Source organism: Thermobia domestica, chromosome 1 (genome assembly GCF_964235325.1).
Source record: "Thermobia domestica chromosome 1, izTheDome1.hap1.1, whole genome shotgun sequence".
NCBI lineage: Eukaryota > Metazoa > Arthropoda > Insecta > Zygentoma > Lepismatidae > Thermobia > Thermobia domestica.
The window spans coordinates 154,454,000-154,474,242 of record NC_137454.1 but is presented as its reverse complement, the minus strand read 5'-3'; the positions used below and the strand labels follow the sequence as shown (position 1 = coordinate 154,474,242).

Below are 20,243 nucleotides of genomic sequence, written 5' to 3'. Positions count from 1 at the left end.
ACACTTACCACTTGTCCAAGAGAATCAAAAACGAAAGTGTCATAAACGGAATTCCAAATTTCTAATGTAAATAGCCTCACGACCTTGAAATGGTTCATTGTTGTCGGTTTCGAATATCTTTCAAGGTCATGCAAAGGGAGTATAAGAAAGGGGTGAGTGATTCATCATCCCAGCAATGATGAATGATTGACACCTTTTTTTTTTTTTTTTTTTTTGCAGAAGACAAAATAACGGTGTCAAATCACCTACAACAAAATTTCTACGTCACCCATCTCGGAAGTTAAAGTTGGTACCGTTGTGTGTGTGGTCCTGTGGCAGGACAAAAATACCGAAATAAAAATCTTCTAGAAGTTATCTCCTGACGCAGGGTCATTTAGTTGTAGTGCGACATCTTCAAATTGAATTTTAAATAGCTCAAAATTTTGTCCAATTTTTGTCCAACCTAGAACAAATTTTGTACGATTCAAATTAACAAAGGGAAAACATTTAAAAATTTGGCCACTTTGATGACCTGTAGAGCGACATCTTCAAATTCGAAATTTAACTAGCTCACAATTTTGTCCAATTTTTGTTCTTTTGTCCACCCAAAAAATTGAAAATTTAAATAAACGAGGGAGGGCCATTTAAAATTTGGCCACTTTGATGATCTGTAGTGCGAAATCCTTAAATCTGAAATTTAACTAGCTCAGAATTTTGTCCATTTTTGTCCACATAAGAAAAAATTTTGTAAAATTCAAGTAAAAGAGAGAGGGCCATATCAAAATTTGGCCACTTCGATCACCTGTAGTGTGAGATTTTCAAATTCGGATTTTAATTAGCTCAGGATTTTGTCAATTTTTGTATCACCAAGAAAAAAATGTGAACTCTCAAATGAACAAAGGAGAGTCATTTCAAAATTTTGGCCACTTGGTTCACCAGTAGTGTAACATCTTTAAATTCTACTTCTAACTAGCATAGAATTTTCACTGTTTTTTTTTTTTTGTAGAGTTTTGTACCAAGCTAGTTAAAATTCAAATTTGAAATGTCTCACTACAGGTGAAGGAAGTGGCCAAATTTTCAAATGTCCGTCCCTGGTTTATTTGAATGGTACGAAATTTGTTCTTGGTGGTAAAAATGTTCAAATATTCAACAAAATTCTGAGCTAATTAAAATTCGAGTTTAAAGATATCTCACTACAGTTGATCGAAGTGGCCAAATTTTGAAATATTGAACCTCCCTCGTTCATTTGGATGGGATATATCTTTTTGTTGGTGGTTCAAGAATGTAAAAAACTGGACAAAATTCCAAGCTTGTTAAAATTCGAATTTGAAGATGCACTACAGGTGAGCGATGTGGTCAAAATTTCAAATGGGTTTCTCTCGTTTATTTCAATCGTAAAAAAATTTCTTCGTGGTTCACCAATGTACAAAAACCGGACAAAATTCTGAGCTAGTTAAAATTCGAATTTGGAGATGTACAACAGGTGATCGAAGTGGCCCAAATTTTGAAATGGTCTTCCGTCGTTTATTTAAATGGTAGAAAATTTTTCTTGAATGGACAAAATTCTGAGCTAGTTGAAATTTGAAGGTGTAGTACTACAATTAATGAACCCTCTGAAACAATGGATTGAGGTCGAGAGACGTTAACAATTCAAGGAGAAAATATGTTTTAGCAAAGTGTGTGCTAAACAAATAATATTTTCAAACTAAGTATGCTTGTTTTCAGAAAAGGACATTTTCATTTTGTTCGACAGCAAAAGCTTACACTTCAGCAGCGCTCTATTTTTTTGGCTTTCTTATAGAGCAGTTTCAAGTCTGGTAAGGAGTTCCACAAGTATGAAATAACCGTTTTTTTTTTCATAATCGACAGAGATCATTCCAAAGAAACCCTTTAAAATATATTTCGGGAAGAAATGAACAACCCTTTTGAAAATATGCTCTACAATTAATTATTAATTAAAATATTTGCTTTACAAAATCTAAAACTTATCTCAAAAAGTAACTGCTGCGACAAGTTTCCGAGTTTTCCTTTAAGGAGTTTATAAGATTATTTAAATATAAGCTTATGTTGCTTTGATATGCACCTCAGTCTCTCGAAACGTAACTTTCCTACTAAGTCTTTTGTTATGTTTTTGATAACTTTACCTTCTTCCCATTTATGCTCCATGTCTCGCACAAATCAGTTTATTCCATTTAACGTATCAATATTATATATTGTAAATTCTTACTGTTTTAAACGGACAATATTACGCTAGAAGAAAACATTCTAGGATTAACACATAATTGGATACAAAAAGTAATTTGAAGTGGATTTATTTTCTTTTAAACAAGAACATAAGGTTTTGAATCCAGGCTTTTAATACAGTAAAAAGGCCCCTTACTAAACGGAAATATTTCACGGTCCCATGAATTTAAAGATAAAAAAAGTGTTAAGTTCTCTTGATTAGTCGGAACCTGTGTTGCGAACAACGGGTGTTAAAATATACTTTCTAACGGAAATTTTCAAGTTCCGGAATGTAGCGTTTACAAAAATTTTAGACATTCTGCGAGAGGTTAGGTATATGAACTACCGGTACGTTGTCTGTAAAGGTCTATGTTCACTTGTTACCCTACATATTTAACCTATAGTCTACCGCTCTAGATACCGTGTAACTTTTTGAACAAAGTGCAATTTATATAGTAATTTCCAAACCAATAACTATTTCTCTAGCTGGTCTAGACATGGGACAAGGAGCATAATATACACAATAGATCAACGGGAACCAAGAGTAGAGGGACGAGCTCAGAAAAGAGCATAGCATCTACTTTTGTCTTGGCCTTGGAAAATGTATGTAGTTTTTTTTAACATTAAGTCTTACGTGTATGAATTTGTAGCATAACTAAATACTGTAATTTAATACGATATGTATAACATTTTATTCTATCTCCCTATGTCTTTTTTTTTTTAGAGATCTGTTAACTTTAAAAACTTTAAGAGAAATTTTGACGAGTCCTGTTCAATTTTGCTAGTGAGGTTTTGCTATATGCATATGCCAGAAATGTTTGTTTACTTCTCTGAGTATATTTATTCTTTATTCACAAATACTTGGCACATTCATTTTTTTAATTTGTATATTATTTATGGGGGTAGATGTATTTCAATTAAACATACTGAGCTGTTTGAACCTGAAGAAACCAAATATATTAAAGCTGTGGATACTGGAAACATTAAAAGCGAACTTGTGTTTATCAATACTCATTTCAGTTCAATTTCAAAGATCATAACGAGATGAGAAGACCGATGATTAGGACTTTGTAGTGCATTTGAGCTGTTTGATTCAATAACGAAACAGGCTCTGCCAAGACCAATCGGACAAACATTTTTTTCGAAAAGCACAGTCAATAGACGCGGAAAAACCTGGCATAAAATTCTTGTCTAATGCAAATGAAGTGTTCCTGGGAACAGTGACGCACGAATTACAGATTTATCGGCAAGTAACATTGCTTCTTTGAAATACTGTTCCTTAACGACCTGTGACACGAAAGGAACATTTTATATGTACAGTAATGTTTTGACTGACAAATGCAGGCTTTTGCCAGAAAATACCGAAAACTACATAGTTGTCTATTGTAGCATGAATGCATCATAGTTGTACACCATAGTTCTCTATTGTAGCATGAATACATCATAGTTGTACACCAAGTATTTGTAGTTCAAGTAATACAACTTTTTTCTCTAAAGATAATAAAATTTCTCGTTTAACTTTAGCTTTTGATTGGTGCATATTTATCCTTTTTCGTGATTTTTAGCGCATATTTGCATGCATATTTTGCCGTTTTTTAGTGCATATCGATCCGAAGTCTAGTCATGAGTCACCCCGCGAGGAAATCCCTCACCAGGGATTTTTGAAATTTGTTCCCTTTTACGGGTAAGATGAGTGTTTTGATACTTGATTCTGATTGGTTGACAGATGTCACGTGATCTTAGACCCTGGGATATTTGAAATTCGTTCCCTTTTATGGGTAACATGAATGTTTTGGTACCATGATGTTGATTGGTTGATAGAGGTCACGTGATCTTAGGTTGTGGGATATTTGAAATCCGTTTCCTTTTACGGTTAAGATGAGTGTTTTGATACCTGATTCTGATTGATTGATAGAGGTCACGTGATCTTAGGCTCTGGGATTTTAAAAAATTCGTTCCCTTTTACGGATAAGATGAGTGCTTTGATACCTGAGGTCACATGATCTTCGACCCTGGGATTTTTGAAATTCAGGTATCCTCTTTGATGTATACTTTGGTACCTCGATTCTGATTGACTGATAGAAGTCACATGATTTTAAACCTACCACACGGTGAAGAGATTACATGGTATAACGTGGGGAAATTCCTCACTCATTTGTTTCCATTTTACGGGTAAGATGAATGCTTTGGTACCACGATTTTGATTGGTTGATAGAAGTCGCATAATCTTACCCCCACCATAATTTTAGAAATTCAGAGTGCTATGACGGCGATCCACCATAGACCGGGATTTTAGAATATTGTCCCCTGTTTTAGTACCTTAAAGTTCCCATGGAGGGTTCAACGACCTCCTTAAATAACCCTCTTTTGGTATCATGATATTGTACTGAAGGTTACCTTAAATATTATCGTTCTCTTTCACAGATAAGATGATTACCAGCTTTCTTACCTTTTTAAACAATGATGAAAGAGGGGGGGCATCCTTGTCGCTTGTAGATTTCTTATAACACATTGTTGTGAGTTTAAGCGACTTTTTTAAACGCTCAGTAAGCGATTCATTAATGGAAACAGTGTTGCCAGATTTTTCTTACCTAAACTGCTCCGATTCTTTTCGAAACGTTCCGCAGAGTGCAAGAAATTTTAAACTAAAATTTTTTCGAACTAAAAAAATTTATAACTAAAAAATTTTAAACAAAAATTTTCAAACAAAAAATTTTCGAACTAAAAATTTTGAAACAAAAATTTCGAACTAAAAAATTTAAACAAATTTTTCGAACAAAAAATTTTAAACTAAAAACTTTCGAACTAAATTTTCAAATCAAAAAGATTTTCGAACTAAAAAAATTAAATTTTCGAACCGCAAAAAAATTTCGAACAAAAAATTAAAAATTTTTCGAATGAAAAAATATTTTAAACTAAAAGCTTTCGAACTAAATTTTCAAATCAACATTTTTCGACCCAAAAAATTGAAACAAAAAAAATTTGAACTAAACCAATATTTAAAAAACAAGTTTCGAACTAAAGATGTAAATCATATCTAAAAATTTTCAAATCAAACTTTTTATCGAACTAAACTTTTAAAATTTTCGAACTAGAAATTTAAACCAAGTTTTTAGAAAACTAAATGAATAATCCTAAGAAATGTTTCTCCACGAATCGAACTCAGGTCTTTCAAACCAAAGACGTGTATCCTAACCGCTTAGCTATGAATGAATTCGGTTATAATCGTGCTTGGTGGGTTTCGAACCATGGTCCTTGAAAAGGATACACTTATACTTTAAGAAAATAAATTTGACAGTGTAACGCTTTTGTTCGTGGATTAAAATAAAATTCTGATAGACTTCTTTGGGTGTTGACATGGAACCACATATGATTGAAAATGCAAACGTCAGCGGATGTTGTATCGTATTACTTTAGTTTTACTACGAACGTGTCAGCATGATTCATGGAAAAAAGCAAACTGATATTTTCTTACGGAATATGAGGAAAATGAAATGTTGTCACAATTTACGACAGGTAGTGACATGATCCTGGCAGAAAGCATTGGGATGATGTCATGATAGGAATTGCGATACTAGATGTTGTAACTATTGAGGAACATGAATGACGTCACGATCGATTGTTACACATCGTTTTGGTTCGTGATTCATGACAAAAGCAGCGTTTTGATTGGATCGTTGTGATGTCATTTTATAAATTTTCTCGTTTCTGATTGTTGATGATGACATCGTTTTCACAGCGACCTAAATAAAAATCTAAATTTCATTTTTCAAATCCTACACCGCTCTCAACTGTCAAGTGAGAAGGTCTACTTTTAAAAGTGTCTTCATTTAAGAAGTTTTACTGCACCGACTTTTTGTTCATTGAATTTGAGGTAAGTTCAGTGAGATTTTATTTTTCACACAAGATTCGAAAATCATTTTTATTTCATATTTGTGGGCGGATCACTAATACATTGTTTTACTTTTAGTACGAAATATTTAGACTATGAAGAAATTAGTGGAATGGGAAAGTGGGAGTACCCGAATAAACTCACGAGATCGAATCAGAAATCCCCCCACATTAAAACTAAGCACGAGAAATGATATGGTTTGTTTACTTTGGTTTAGCGTCCCTTCAGCTTAATGTTGAATGTGAACTCCCGTCGGGAATTGAACCATGGCCAAAGATGTGTGTGCTTAGTTTTGAAAAGAATGCATTCAAAATTTCGAAAACTACACGTGAGAATAATATGGTTCGATTCCCTTTGAAAGCATTATTTTAGTTTAGCGTCCCCTTCAGCTTAACGTGATATTCGAGCAATCACCCGGGATTGAACCAGGGCCAGAGTTGTGTTCGTCAACCATTTAGCTTAGTTTTGAAAAGAATGTACGATAACGCATGAGAATATTAAATTTCAAAAAATGCTTGACAGCGATCCGACGTGGAAAGCAAACCTCACCGAGGATTGAACCAGGGCCTTCCATGTTAGAAGCATGTACGCTAACCACTTAGCCACGATAAAAAAAAGAGTGCATGAATATTTGGTTAAAAAGTTTTACGCTATACAGATTTTGTTTTGACAATTACGTATGTGTAACGTTAATATTTGATGAATCTCTTCAACTTGCAAACGCATCATTTAAAGGTCGTTGTGAGTGGAAAAAATGCTTACGCGTACTTTGTCACATCTCAGTACTGTTGAAACATTCATTCATTTCATGCATACTTTTTATCACTATAGAATGGTAGGTCAGTTAAATGCTGATGCAATGGTCTCGAGTTTGGTTTCCAGTATGACAGCAATAAAACACACATTTCAGTAACATAATTATTTTTTAAAAAAGCTTTGATTTCTAGTACGCGTGCTTTAATAATGAGATTCTGAACGCCACCGCCAGGGAATCAAACTCAGGACCTTTACATGAATTACTTAGTTAAGAATTTATCATGAATGTTATGATTTCCTGTTTATCAGGTGATTAAGATTTTTCTTTCTTCTTTTCTTTTGTAGTAAATTCACGCTGGTCAATTCCTTTTTTCCCATTACATATTTGTTTTACCGTAATTGTATCTGTTTGTTTGTTTTCTCCTTTTTTAACCATGGCCGAATCGGGTTTTATTGTTCGTAATGAAATCACTCGGCATTATAGACGATTTAACATTGAGGGCAGAATGCTCGAAATTCAATTCAACGCACCACCCGTAGGAACCGATATTATTCAATACGTGCATAATAGTTTCCAAGCAATGCTGGACCATTTATTAGCCAATGTCGACGATGAGGCGATGGTTGGTTTATCGGTAATATCGCCACGCAACACCAATAAGCCATTTTGGGTGAGTTTTCGCCAAGCACGAAACATGACACTGGAAACGATGTGGGCCTCCTTTGAAACAGTTTTACAAAGTAACAATTCATTTCTCCTACATGAACCATTCACCGTTCATTTTCATCGTGTGGATATTCCAAGAGGATACGGATATGGAGATCGTTTAGCCCAAGGAATACTTCAAAATGAAGAAATGTTGTAACTGTACCAAAATTTTGCTTAAAATATTTTTCGTATAAACGCAAATTCTGCGTTAGTGCATTATGTGACGTTCATCTGAATTTGTACGTTTTGTGTGGTATATACTTGTCATTGATCGTGCTGCCGCCTAGTGGTGCTAAAGCTTTGTTGAGTTAAAAACAATCAAAATGTTACGTAGCAAGCGAGGGATTGTACGTATAAAAAATCAAGATTCAAGGTGCCTGACGTACGCCCTTGTTATTGCTATTGGCCTGAAGGCATACAAGAATGTAGATATGAAACGATATTGGCAATATCAACGCCAATCGAAATATGTTGTGGACGATGAAGTGAATGCGTTATGTGCAAATGCAGGAGTCAATTTGGATCATGGTGCCAGTGTAAATGAAATTCGACAATTCCAATCATACCTCAAAGAATATAAAATTACTCTTTATACTAGTTTCACAGGCCGTGACATTATGTACGAGGGGCCCAACGACGAAAATCGCACTCCCATAAATTTGATTTGTTTGGCTGGCCACTTTGACATCATTCAATCTTTAACTGCTTGTTTTGCAACCAAGTTCTACTGTGAAGCGTGCCATAAAAAGTATGATCAACGTAACAGACATGTGAAAAATTGTCCTGTAACGTGCATCAAATGTCTACAGAGACCTCTATGCGACAAGAATCAAACGCTGGTGCTGTGCAACGACTGCAATCGTCAATTTTATGGCGAACAATGTTTTAATAATCATCGTAATATTGTATATCATCAAAGGGAACCTATATGCAAAATGGTGAAGCAATGTACTAGATGTTACAGAGTATATTCTTTTGTACGAAGTGGACAACGCATTCATGATTGTAATGAGATCTTTTGCAATGTTTGTAAGAAGATTGTTCCAGGATCCAATCAATGTTTTATGCTTCCCGATCGACAATGCTTGAAACCTGGTGTTCCTTCACTCATGCACGCAAAGAAAGCTTTATTGATTTTCTATGATATAGAATCTATGCAGGACATGAATATTGATGATAATATGTATGTACACGTTCCAAATTTATTGGTTGCACAACAAGTATGTTATGCATGTGTTGAAAACGATAATATCGAGCAGTTTTGCAGTACGTGTGGTCAGCGCCAACATATTTTCCAAGGAGACGATCCAGTTTATGATTTTCTCCAGTACTTGCGGGAACGTCGTCCCAATATAAATAGGATTTTCTGTCTCGCTCACAACTCGAAGGGCTACGATGGACATTTTATTCTAAAGACCATGGTAGAACAATGCCAATGGAGACCTGACGTCATATTAAATGGAACCAAGATATTGAGTTTAACCTTGAATAATCTGACGTTCATTGACTCTTTGAACTTCCTCCCTATGGCATTAAGCAAATTGTCAAAAGCGTTCAATTTACCCGCAACCAAAGGCTACTTCCCGCATTTCTTCAACACCAAAGAAAATCAATCATATATTGGACCACTTCCAGAAACGAAGTATTATGGTGCAAATGAAATGGCCGTCGAAGACAGGAACAAGTTCATGCAGTGGTACAACGATCATCGTAATGACACGTTTGATTTCCAGAAAGAAATTATCAATTATTGTATTCAAGGTGTCAATGTACTGCGACAAGCATGCGTTTCGTTTATGACGTCATTTGAAGCAGAAACCAAAGTGCGGCAATCCAGAAGACGCCATGGAATTCCGTTATGAAGAACGCAACGAAAAAATGCAAGATTGCGTGAATTGGGGTACATTGTACATGAAATGTGGGAGTGCGAATTTAAACAATTCTCGAAACAAAATCCAACAATGGCGACGTATCTGAAGAATCACCCGTACATGAACCGCAGACCCTTAAATCCAAGAGATAGCTTTTTTGGAGGAAGGACCAATTGTGTGAAATTGTACCACCAAGTCGACGAAAAAAAGGAGAAATAATAAAATATTTCGATATTGTTTCGCTTTATCTTTACATAAATAAGTGTGCTATATACCCTGTAGGACATCCTAGAATTTATCTACAGGGTGATGAAAATATACCACCAATAAATAAAGTCAACGGTCTGATCAAAATGACGATATTGCCAAGTCGTCATCTTTATCATGGTCTCCTGCCTTACCGATGCAACAAGAAACTACTGTTTCCACTGTGTGCTGCTTGTGCCGAAGAAATGAACCCAGACCCTACAGCAACGTGTACGCACAACGATCAGGAGCGATGCCTCACTGGAACATGGGTATCATATGAAATACAAAAGGCAATACAACTAGAATATCAACCGGTGGAAATCTTTGAAATTTGGGATTATGACATTGAACAATATGACCCCATCACGAAAACAGGTGGCTTGTTCACGGAATACATCAATACGTTTTTGAAATCGAAAATGGAAGCTTCTGGCTGGCCCAGTTCCTGTGTCACCGAAGAAGACGAATCAAAATTTATACAAACCGTCCTGGAGCGTGAAGGTATTGCATTGGATCCGACCAAAATTGAAAATAATCCTGCACGAAGAAGTTTATCTAAGCTTTGTGTTAACGCTCTATGGGGAAAGCTTTGTCAGCGTTCGAACTTTAGCCAGACCACAATTATTGATCGGCCGGAAGAATTTTATGAAAAACTCACTTCCCCCGACATTAAACTCCATCAAATTGTACCCATCAATGATAGCATGTTATATGCGTTCTGGGAGTACAATGAACATGTGATTGTTCAAAACCGAACACCAATGTTGTTTTAGGTGCATTTACAACATGTCAGGCACGTCTGGAACTGTACAAGTACCTGGAAATGTTGCAGGAACGTGTTTTATATTTCGACACGGATTCTGTGATTTTTACAGAAAAGCCCGGGGAGCCAACCATTGAACCTTCAACGTACTTGGGATGCTTATCGGATGAGATGGAGTCTTATGGACAACGAGCGTACATCAAGACATTTGTCAGTGGAGGCCGAAAAATTACAGCTTAGAAATATACAATCCAGACACCAACGTCTCCAGCTACGTATGTAAAATTAGAGGATTTACATTAAACTACAATGCAGGACAGCAATTCAATTTCAATACGCTAAAAGAAATGATTACAAATCAATGCCGTGGACAAGTCACCATTACCATCCCCCATAAAATATGCAGGAACAAAGACCATACCATCGTCACACACAAAGAAGAAAAAATGTACAGCATCCAGTACACAAAACGTCGATTTAAAGAACTCAATTCCCATTATACGGTTCCGTAAGGGTACGTTAAAAAACGGAAGTTGGAACTGGAAAAAGAAGATGAAGAAAAAACTATAAACACCCAATGAGGCCGCCATTTCTTTTTTCCTTTTTTCCTCCTTGACCACAAAGCAGCAACACCAAGAAGAAAAAAACGCAGTACCCAGAAGAGATCATAAACCACCAACACCATCAGTGGAAGAAATGTAGTCATCTCGTACCCAAGGAGGAACCTTGACCATAAAGGAGCAACACCAAGAAAAATGCAGTACCCAGAAGAGTTCATAAACCACCATCAGTGGAAGAAATGCTGGTCCCCGAGGAGGAAGATGAGCCTAAACAGATCCATCATTTACAAGTAAGTTTTATTTCTCTCTTATCAATATTTACTAATTTTTATTGTTTCAGGAAAAAAAGAAATTCATAAATAATCCGTTGTTTCTTCTTTTTCTTTACAGGATACGTCTACAACATTCGACGATGATGACACGTCCAAAACATTCATTAACTTGATCCTGTATTTATTATGTTAATAAAATTGTATGAGAAGAGCACATACCTTTCGTTAAAATACAAGCTGAAAAAAATTTTTATTATTTCTTGAAACCCTGAACACTTCTTTTCAAATAATGGTAATCTTGAAAATTTAAGGTGGAAAATATATCCAAGATTCGGTTTAAATGATTTTGTTCGAAAAATTAATTAAAGAATTTTTAGTATCCAAAATTTGGTTAATTTAGTTCAAAAAAATTGATTTGAAAATTTTCAAATGTGGATTACATCTTTAGTTCGAAACTTGTTTCTAAAAATTGGTTTAGTTCGAAAATTATTTGAAATTTTTTTGGGGTCGAAATTTTTTTTCAATTTTTTTGTTCGAAAAAATTTTGATTTGAAAATTTAGTTCGAAAGTTTTTAGTTTAAATATTTTTAGTTCGAAAAAATTTTGATTTTAGTTCGAGAGTTTTTAGTGTAAAATATTTTTAGTTCGAAAAAATTTTGTTTCAATTTTCTAGTTCGAAAATTTTTTTGAATTTTTTTAGTTCGAAAAAATTTTGATTTTAGTTCGAAAGTTTTTAGTGTAAAATATTTTAGTTCGAAAAAATTTTGTTTCAATTTTCTAGTTCGAAAATTTTTTGAAATTTTTTAGTTCGAAAATTCTTTTGAAATTTTTTTTCAATTTTTTTAGTTCGAAAAAAATTTTGGTTTTGAAATTTTTTGTTGGAAAAATTTTTAGTTTTGAAATTTTTTTAGTTCGAAAAAATTTTGTTTCATTTGTTTAGTTCGAAAAATTTTAGTTTAAAATTTCTTGCACTCTGCGGAACCGTTTCGAAAAGAATCGGAGCAGTTTAGGTAAGAAAAATCTGGCAACACTGTTTCCATTAATGAATCGCTTACTGAGCGTTTAAAAAATCGCTTAAACTCACAACAATGTGTTATAAGAAATCTACAAGCGACAAGGATGCCCCCCTCTTTCACCAATGTTTAAAAAGGTAAGAAAGCTGGTAATCATCTTATCTGTGAAAGAGAACGATAATATTTAAGGTAAACTTCAGTACAATATCATGATACCCCCCCAAAAAAGGGGGGTTATTTAAGGAGGTGGTTGAACCCTCCATGGGAACTTTAAGGTACCAAAAAGGATAACCATAAAAAAGGGAACAAAATTCTAAAATCCCGGTCTATGGTGGATCGCCGTCATAGCACTCTGAATTTCTAGCATTGGGGTGGGGGTAAGATTATGCGACTTCTATCAACCAATCAAAATCGTGGTACCAAAGCATTCATCTTACCCGTAAAATGGAAACAAATGAGTGAGGAATTTCCCCACGTTATACCATGTAATCTCTTCACCGTGTGGTAGGTTTAAAATCATGTGACTTCTATCAGCCAATCAGAATCGAGGTACCAAAGTATACATCAAAGAGGATACCTGAATTTCAAAAATCCCAGGGTCGAAGATCATGTGACCTCAGGTATCAAAGCACTCATCTTATCCGTAAAAGGGAACGAATTTTTTAAAATCCCAGAGCCTAAGATCACGTGACCTCTATCAATCAATCAGAATCAGGTATCAAAACACTCATCTTAACCGTAAAAGGAAACGGATTTCAAATATCCCACAACCTAAGATCACGTGACCTCTATCAACCAATCAGCATCATGGTACCAAAAGATTCATGTTACTCATAAAAGGGAACGAATTTCAAATATCCCAGGGTCTAAGATCACGTGACATCTGTCAACCAATCAGAATCAAGTATCAAAGCACTCATCTTACCCGTAAAAGGGAACAAATTTCAAAAATCCCTGGTGAGGGATTTCCCCGCGGGGTGACTCATGACGTCATACCACGTGACCTAGAAATTTGAATTTATCTCGTCGGCGGGGCCTAAAGTCACGTGACCTCTCTCAACCAATCAGAATCGAGGTACCAAAGCACTCATCTTAGCCGTAAAAGAAAACCAATTTCGCGCATAACGGGGGGCCTACTACTACGTCTGCTGTACGTTCTCCAAAAACTACAGGAATTACGCATGTAACCTATCTTTTTAAGTACGCCATCTACAATTTTTTTTTCTCAGTGTACAATCCAAACTTAAAATTTCCACGTAATTAAGCTTACAGTACAAATTTTATGCCTATTTTTCTCACAACTTGATGGGTTGATTGCCCTGTGCTGTAAGCGCTCCATATAATAAACATAAGCTTGAGCAATTATTATAGTAGAAAGCAATGGGTATATGAAGCCAAGAACGGTTTTTTGTTTCTGATTTTTTTCTTAAATAACATCGATCGTTTTCGATCATTGTTACAAACCAACTCACTACCAATTTTCCATATATAGAAAGTGCCCCCCCCCCATATAGGAGAATTTAAAAAATGGTACGACACATTCTGTTTATTTTCAATTAAGAGTTAATACACTGAATTTCAGCTACGTAAGATTGACGGCGTGCGAGATACTTTTTTTTTTCGAAAAAATTCGGATCCTCACTACCTTCTTAGGATAATATGCATTATAATGAAAGCAATATAACATCCCTAATTGTATACCAAAAGTAATTTCATTTGACTTTTCAATTTGACCGTGATGATCAGGCACACATAGTTACATTCAATTTTTTATATAATAATTTATATATTACAGTGATTCAAAAATGTAATTTTTCCAATAGTTAGCTCCTCTGAAAACTCACAGGCCAAGTACTAGTGTAAGCCCTATTGCTATTATTACAATTAAAAATATCAATATCCAAAAGTGCTTGAAGTTCTTTTTTTCACTTGGTTAGATATACTCACCTCAGGTAATGGGGCGTTTACACTTGGTCGATTTAGTCGCACGGCTAAATCGACTCGTTGCATTTGCGACTAAATCGAAGCAACTAGGCCGAATTAGATCGATGGATGTGTTCAATTGTTTCAACCGAAATTGAATGCTGCTTGTCGACTCGCACTCCTCTGGTCGATTCGAAATCGACTGGTAATTTTAAAGATGTCCAAGCAAGCAGTAATTGGTACAATTTGCGGTGTTACAGCTGAAGAAAATAGAACGTTTTTCAATTCAGTTGCCAGTCGGTTAATCGCCTTCGATCAACAAGCGATTAAATTCAAGTCCCGTTTACACGGTCGATTAAGTTGAAAGTGACGTCAATTCAACTGAATTGAACACAAATCGACTAAGTGTAAACGCCCCATAAGTAGACAGAAACAAATGGAAAAGCGAGGGAAATGAAGGTCTTGAAAGTAAAACGAAGACAAACTTACAAGTCTTCAGAAGATACTGTCTACAAATGCAGTGAGCTGAGTGGGTCGGTATATCATACTGAGTTGGTTGGTCGCAGTGGGTCAGGGTGGGTGGTGGGTCACAGTGGGTCACATGCTGTTGACCCACTGACCCAATCAGAAAACTTGACCCACCGACCCACTCCATCTCTGCCGTGGTGTGAGCATTCTTCCTGAAAAGAAGTAGCATTTTTATTTGAATTATATGGGAATTAAATAGCGACTTTTACTTCAACTTCAAGGATCGAATCCGGTTAGTGGATATATATATATATATATATATATATATATATATATATATATATATATATATATATATATATATATATATATATATATATATATATATATAAAAGCAAACGCGCCTCCAGAGTGGCAGAACCGGATTCGATTCTTGATACATATTCATATGTTTTGGGTCACGCTTTGAAATATAACTTCACATCTTGCATAGCTTGGGCACTGGAAATGAACGTTAAACTACAAATGAATCAACTTACCTACAGCTCCGTACAATTCCCTGTCTCTAGTGTCATTCCTGCACTTTCCTTAGATGCTGACTTAAATTAAAGGTAAATTATATATCTTGTTATTGTCCTAAATTTAAATACATACAGTAAGTTTATGTTATTTAAATACTAATGGTACCATTTAAACGTACCACACCGCTAAAATAGATTTAACAAGAGTTTTTTTTAAAAAATAGGTTCTCACAAGAAACGGACATGAACATGTCATCCGGACATCGGAATCAAACCTAGTCCATTCGATAAACATAAAGATATGTTCATACACAAAAAATTAGGTGCCATGGACAACGGATTAAGCCCCTGGGACCCATTAAGCCTGTAAGTATAAAGAAAATCGTAGACTTGCAGTGAAATAGCTATTACATCACCATTGTTCATTGGAAATTCATAGTTTATAGTTCATTCTCTTCAGCATGAAACAAGCTTTCTAGAGGTGCTATGTATTCGGGCCCATAACGTACATAAACACGGAAAATGGGCCTTTCTTTGCTCTTCAACACTTGACCACTGTTACGCTTAAAAGAGGGGCTGGCTGTAACTTCTTCCATTTTGATATATTAACACACACTCACACACCTATACACACACAGACACATCCGATTTTGTTCCGAGAACAGCATAGTACGTAAATAAACACAATCTACAAAATGCCGAATGCTCATAGACCACACTCCGCCACGCACTGCACAATAACAGATACAACAGAGAAGAATTTTGTCTGAAGTCTGAGATGAGTCATCTAGCGCGACAATAGATGATACAGTAGGTAAGCAATTAGTCCTATCCACCGCAACAAACCGTCTCCCTATTTCCTGGTGTAGTTTCTGAAACCAATACTATTATAAAACACAACAAAAATCGGCCAGTTTCGAACTCCCGAAGAAATTTCAATACAAGAAAGATGAAATATGAAATGTGTCTTACAGTAATTCTCGCTAAAAATTTCCTTCTCGACGAGGAATATATCTAAATAATCGAATTCAGATGTACCGAGAAAAATTTCATGGATCAGTGCTAGGCCTAAGAAGTTTTATACTTAGCGTTTATTTTTAATACAAAGCAAGCTAATAGTTTTGGAAAAATATGGATTATGGCTGTAGCTTTGTTAAATAATAATAATAATAATAATAATAATAATAATAATAATAATAATAATAATAATAATAATAATAATAATAATGACCTAATAAAACTGAACTACCTGAGATGGTAATTTCGTACTTGAAAAATCATCCTGCAGATCATCCCCTGAAATTATTACTGCCTTTTTATTCACAGTGTCCCCCGTGGATGAGTGGTTACGCACGTCGCCTTGTAAGCAAAGGATCATGGGTTCGATTCCAGGTGCGGACACAAGTTGTTCGAATCTCAGGTTAAGCTGCAACTCCTTTTCTGCTCTCTTTCCCTTTTGATTTAAATATTTCTGTTTGGTTGAGATAGAAAAAAAGAAAGAAAAGGAGATGGAAAGAAATTTTACTCTTTTCCAAAAATCAGAAAGATTTCATTCAATTCTTTCTGGCCTTACTTTTATTTCTTTTTAGCTACGTGAAATCAGTGGAAGTGACAATACTAATGAGCTCACGAATGTAGGTTGACACTACGGTGAAATTTTAGGGCAGTTGGAAACGCTATCTTTGTGCAGACAGTTTTAGTCACGTACAAATGGAGCGGCAACGTTCTAGCAGCTATTACGCTTATCGTGTCTTCCCCCTTCAAGTTTACAAAACAAAAACTAGCTAGTAAAAGCTAATTAAATACTTTAGAAGGAAAAGAGAAGTTATGAAAATTATATTTGTATCGTCGGTAAATATTTAACACTTTTTAAGATAAACTACAGTAGTGAAATCTGTTCTCTTTAAGGGGGTAAGTACGCAGAAGTAAAAGCCCATAAGCAGCCACAGTACAGACCAAACGCTGGACGAGCAATAGCTTACACGGCATAAAAGTGGGTTGTAAAACTGAAATATTTTTTTTTTATTTTACAATTTTGCTATGGCGGTTTTGCCCTGAAAAGCTATTGAAAGACCCACCCCTTTCTATTCAATCTTATTTCGTAAATATTGGGAATAATACTCTGTAAATACTGTACTGCAAAAGAACAATACTCCTTTGAACGTGTAAATTTGAGGTATTGAATGGTCTTGTTCAAGCTTTCTAGGATCGTCTACAAGAAGCATTAAAATATGTCTTTCCATGGATATATGGGGCCATATGGAGAGTTGCTTTGACGTATCATTAGCGTCATACTAAAGGCCCGACTTCTCCAAGAAACATATTTTAGTCAAATCCTTTAGTATGACTCTAATCACGCTTCAGAATGATTCTGCATAAGGCCCATTGAGCTTTACCAGTTTTTGCAAAATGTAGTGCCTAAACTTGTCTAGCACCTAAAACAAAACAAAGCATATATTTCATTTGGTTCATTATGAAGTCACTTCGAAAATCCTTTCACTTGGTTTATTGGTACATTTCCTTGGAAAATTACTTTAGTGAAGTTGTTCAAAGTGTAAGCCAAGTACTTTGTAAAAGTAGATGTTCTCTTGTTTTAATGATCTGGTGCTATTGGAAATTTGACAGTCGTCTCTATAGAACTCTTGATCGTCGTGTGTGTGATAGTCCCGCGTGCAGCGTAACGGGAAATTTGAGTTTTATAAATTGTCATTGAACGATAAAGACAGATTGAAAAGGGATGGATGTTACACTACAGTGATCTGAAGCTTGAAAGTTAAATGCTTCATGGGCAAATAAATATTGTACGGTATGTATTGTGTACATATACTAAATGAAGTCATACACTACTATTGTCAGAAGGATGGTAATGAAATCACATTACTGAAAGAACATTTGTAATATAGTTGAATAATCTGGGAACAAAGAATTAAAAAAATAATAATAATGGGTAAAATTTGTTTTCCACAAAGTGAGTTAATATGTGTGTAAACACAAAGGATATATTGTTTGTGTATATAGGGTTTTACCTGAGTGCCGTTCATACTATCTTTGAATTGCCTAAAATAAGAACTGACCAAAGGAAATCTCTTGTAATAAATAATATTTATATAAATCATGCTGATGAAGGCAGTGACATATTCCTGAGATTGTAACACTATTATTTCTGAAAAGGGATGTGTTTTTGTCAGATTTTACTTTCGTTTAAGGTAAGGTTCTTGTTCAAGCAGACGTCTTCGGCTTAACTTGCGGAGGTGGAAACCTCGGATTACACCCGCATGTACCTGTTTGCAAGGTTGTATTACTATTGATTTGTTATTACTTTAATATACCTTTAAATTACTCCAGTTTCATTTCTGTCGTTCACTTAATTGTTATTCACAAACATTTCTTATTTTAATGCTTTCTTGTGCTAGATAAGTTTTCATCTGTATTGTATTATTTTTTCTGTGTTAGTATAGTACCTTAGTACTACGAACTATTCAGAAATAATGAAAGCAATGAATAATGAAATCTTATGTTTCTAACCAACTCTAGGAACAACATACGTACAGTATTATGTAAACAAACTTTGGCTGATATTTAGTATTTCCCCCAATCTGATACATACGAGGTCTTCTGTGTTACTTACTTTACAATATATAGCTGAGTAAGCGAAGCCCCGAAGGGCCCATTTTTTCTACCTTTATCACAATTTAGACAAAAACAAAGTCTGGAGCCATGAAACGAGTTGGGGAGATGCTAAATGCCATCCACGCAGTCGAAAATATTTATTTTCTGTGATACGTTGGAACATAAGGAGATAATGAAGTATAAACTTCTCAAGGCAGGAAATAGGCCTACACTTTTACTGCATAGAAAAGTGTTTGTTAAGATAGGAGTTGCGTTAATGGGTTCAGATTGACTTTCGGATGGTTCGATGCATATATGACATATAAACGGCAAAGCAAAAAACACGAACAGACATGAAGACAAGCCAACTTTTGCTAGGTGGTCATTAAGAAGGGGACAGGCGTGTTAGAGATGGTGGGCATATGTATAAACTAGGATACTGGTAAACATTTTGTATGATTAGAAAAAACACGTATGCCTTGCGTCTGGCACAGCTTACCGACACCTCTACGATCACTTTGTACACTGTCTTTATGTAGCACTCCTTTATGTCTTGTGGAATATTACCTCGTAAAGAGAACATTTTCCATTTTGTATTTCTACGATATTATACATGTAAGATAGGGATATACCGATATTTTTGAACACATTTCTTACGTATTATCAGGGATTTTCAGAATAATGAAATGATCAACATTGTAATATGGTGTATTAGGTTATACACAAAAAATATATTTCCTCTAAATTTAATCCAGCTCACATAAAACGAACTAAAAGACAGCAAATACTTATATAGTGTAAACTTAATTCTAAGAGTCAGTGATTGATATTTAGAGTGATAATGCACTTTGATATTTACATTATACTTACTAGTCTCTATTATATACATTATAATGAAACTGATACTACCATTACAAATTTTGGCAAAGTTTTAGAACAGAGGTCCCTCCAGATTCAGTTTCAGCAGCGAGGCTATATAAGACGTGGACCTACTGATTAACGTGGAATCCGAACCACATGAGCTCCCGCTCGTCACTCAGAGGCCAAGTTAGGTGAATTACAACAAAGTAAATTATTTCAAACTATTAACTAACCGAAATACCCCTTGCATAAAGGGATTTCTTCTAATAATCTAAATTATAAAATAACAGGGGGGCAGAGCCCCCATACCCACCGAACTTACATTACTTTAGGATATATGTTATTAGAAAAAAATCTTTGAATGTAAGTGGAATTTTTGATAATAATTTCGAATAATTTATTTTTTTGTAATTCACCCAACTTGCCCTAAAAAAACAAAAGTAACGAGGTACATCAATACCATGAGAGAATCCAAAACTATATACCCATTATGAGTCATTCCAGGTCATATCAACACAATTTGAGAACAAAATTTACCCTACCATCTCAGATTGTCATGAAATTTTGCACAGGG

General features: G+C 35.0%; 1 protein-coding gene across 1 annotated transcript in view; it reads left to right on the top strand.

The window, feature by feature from the left end:
• Positions 1-17,591: 17,591 nt before the first annotated feature.
• Positions 17,592-20,243, top strand: part of LOC145690164 (uncharacterized) — a 165,102-nt gene continuing 162,450 nt past the window's right edge. Inside the window, exon 1 of the mRNA XM_081764789.1 lies at positions 17,592-18,005. The gene's annotated coding sequence lies outside the window, so the exon portion shown is untranslated. The remainder of the gene's footprint in view (positions 18,006-20,243) is intronic.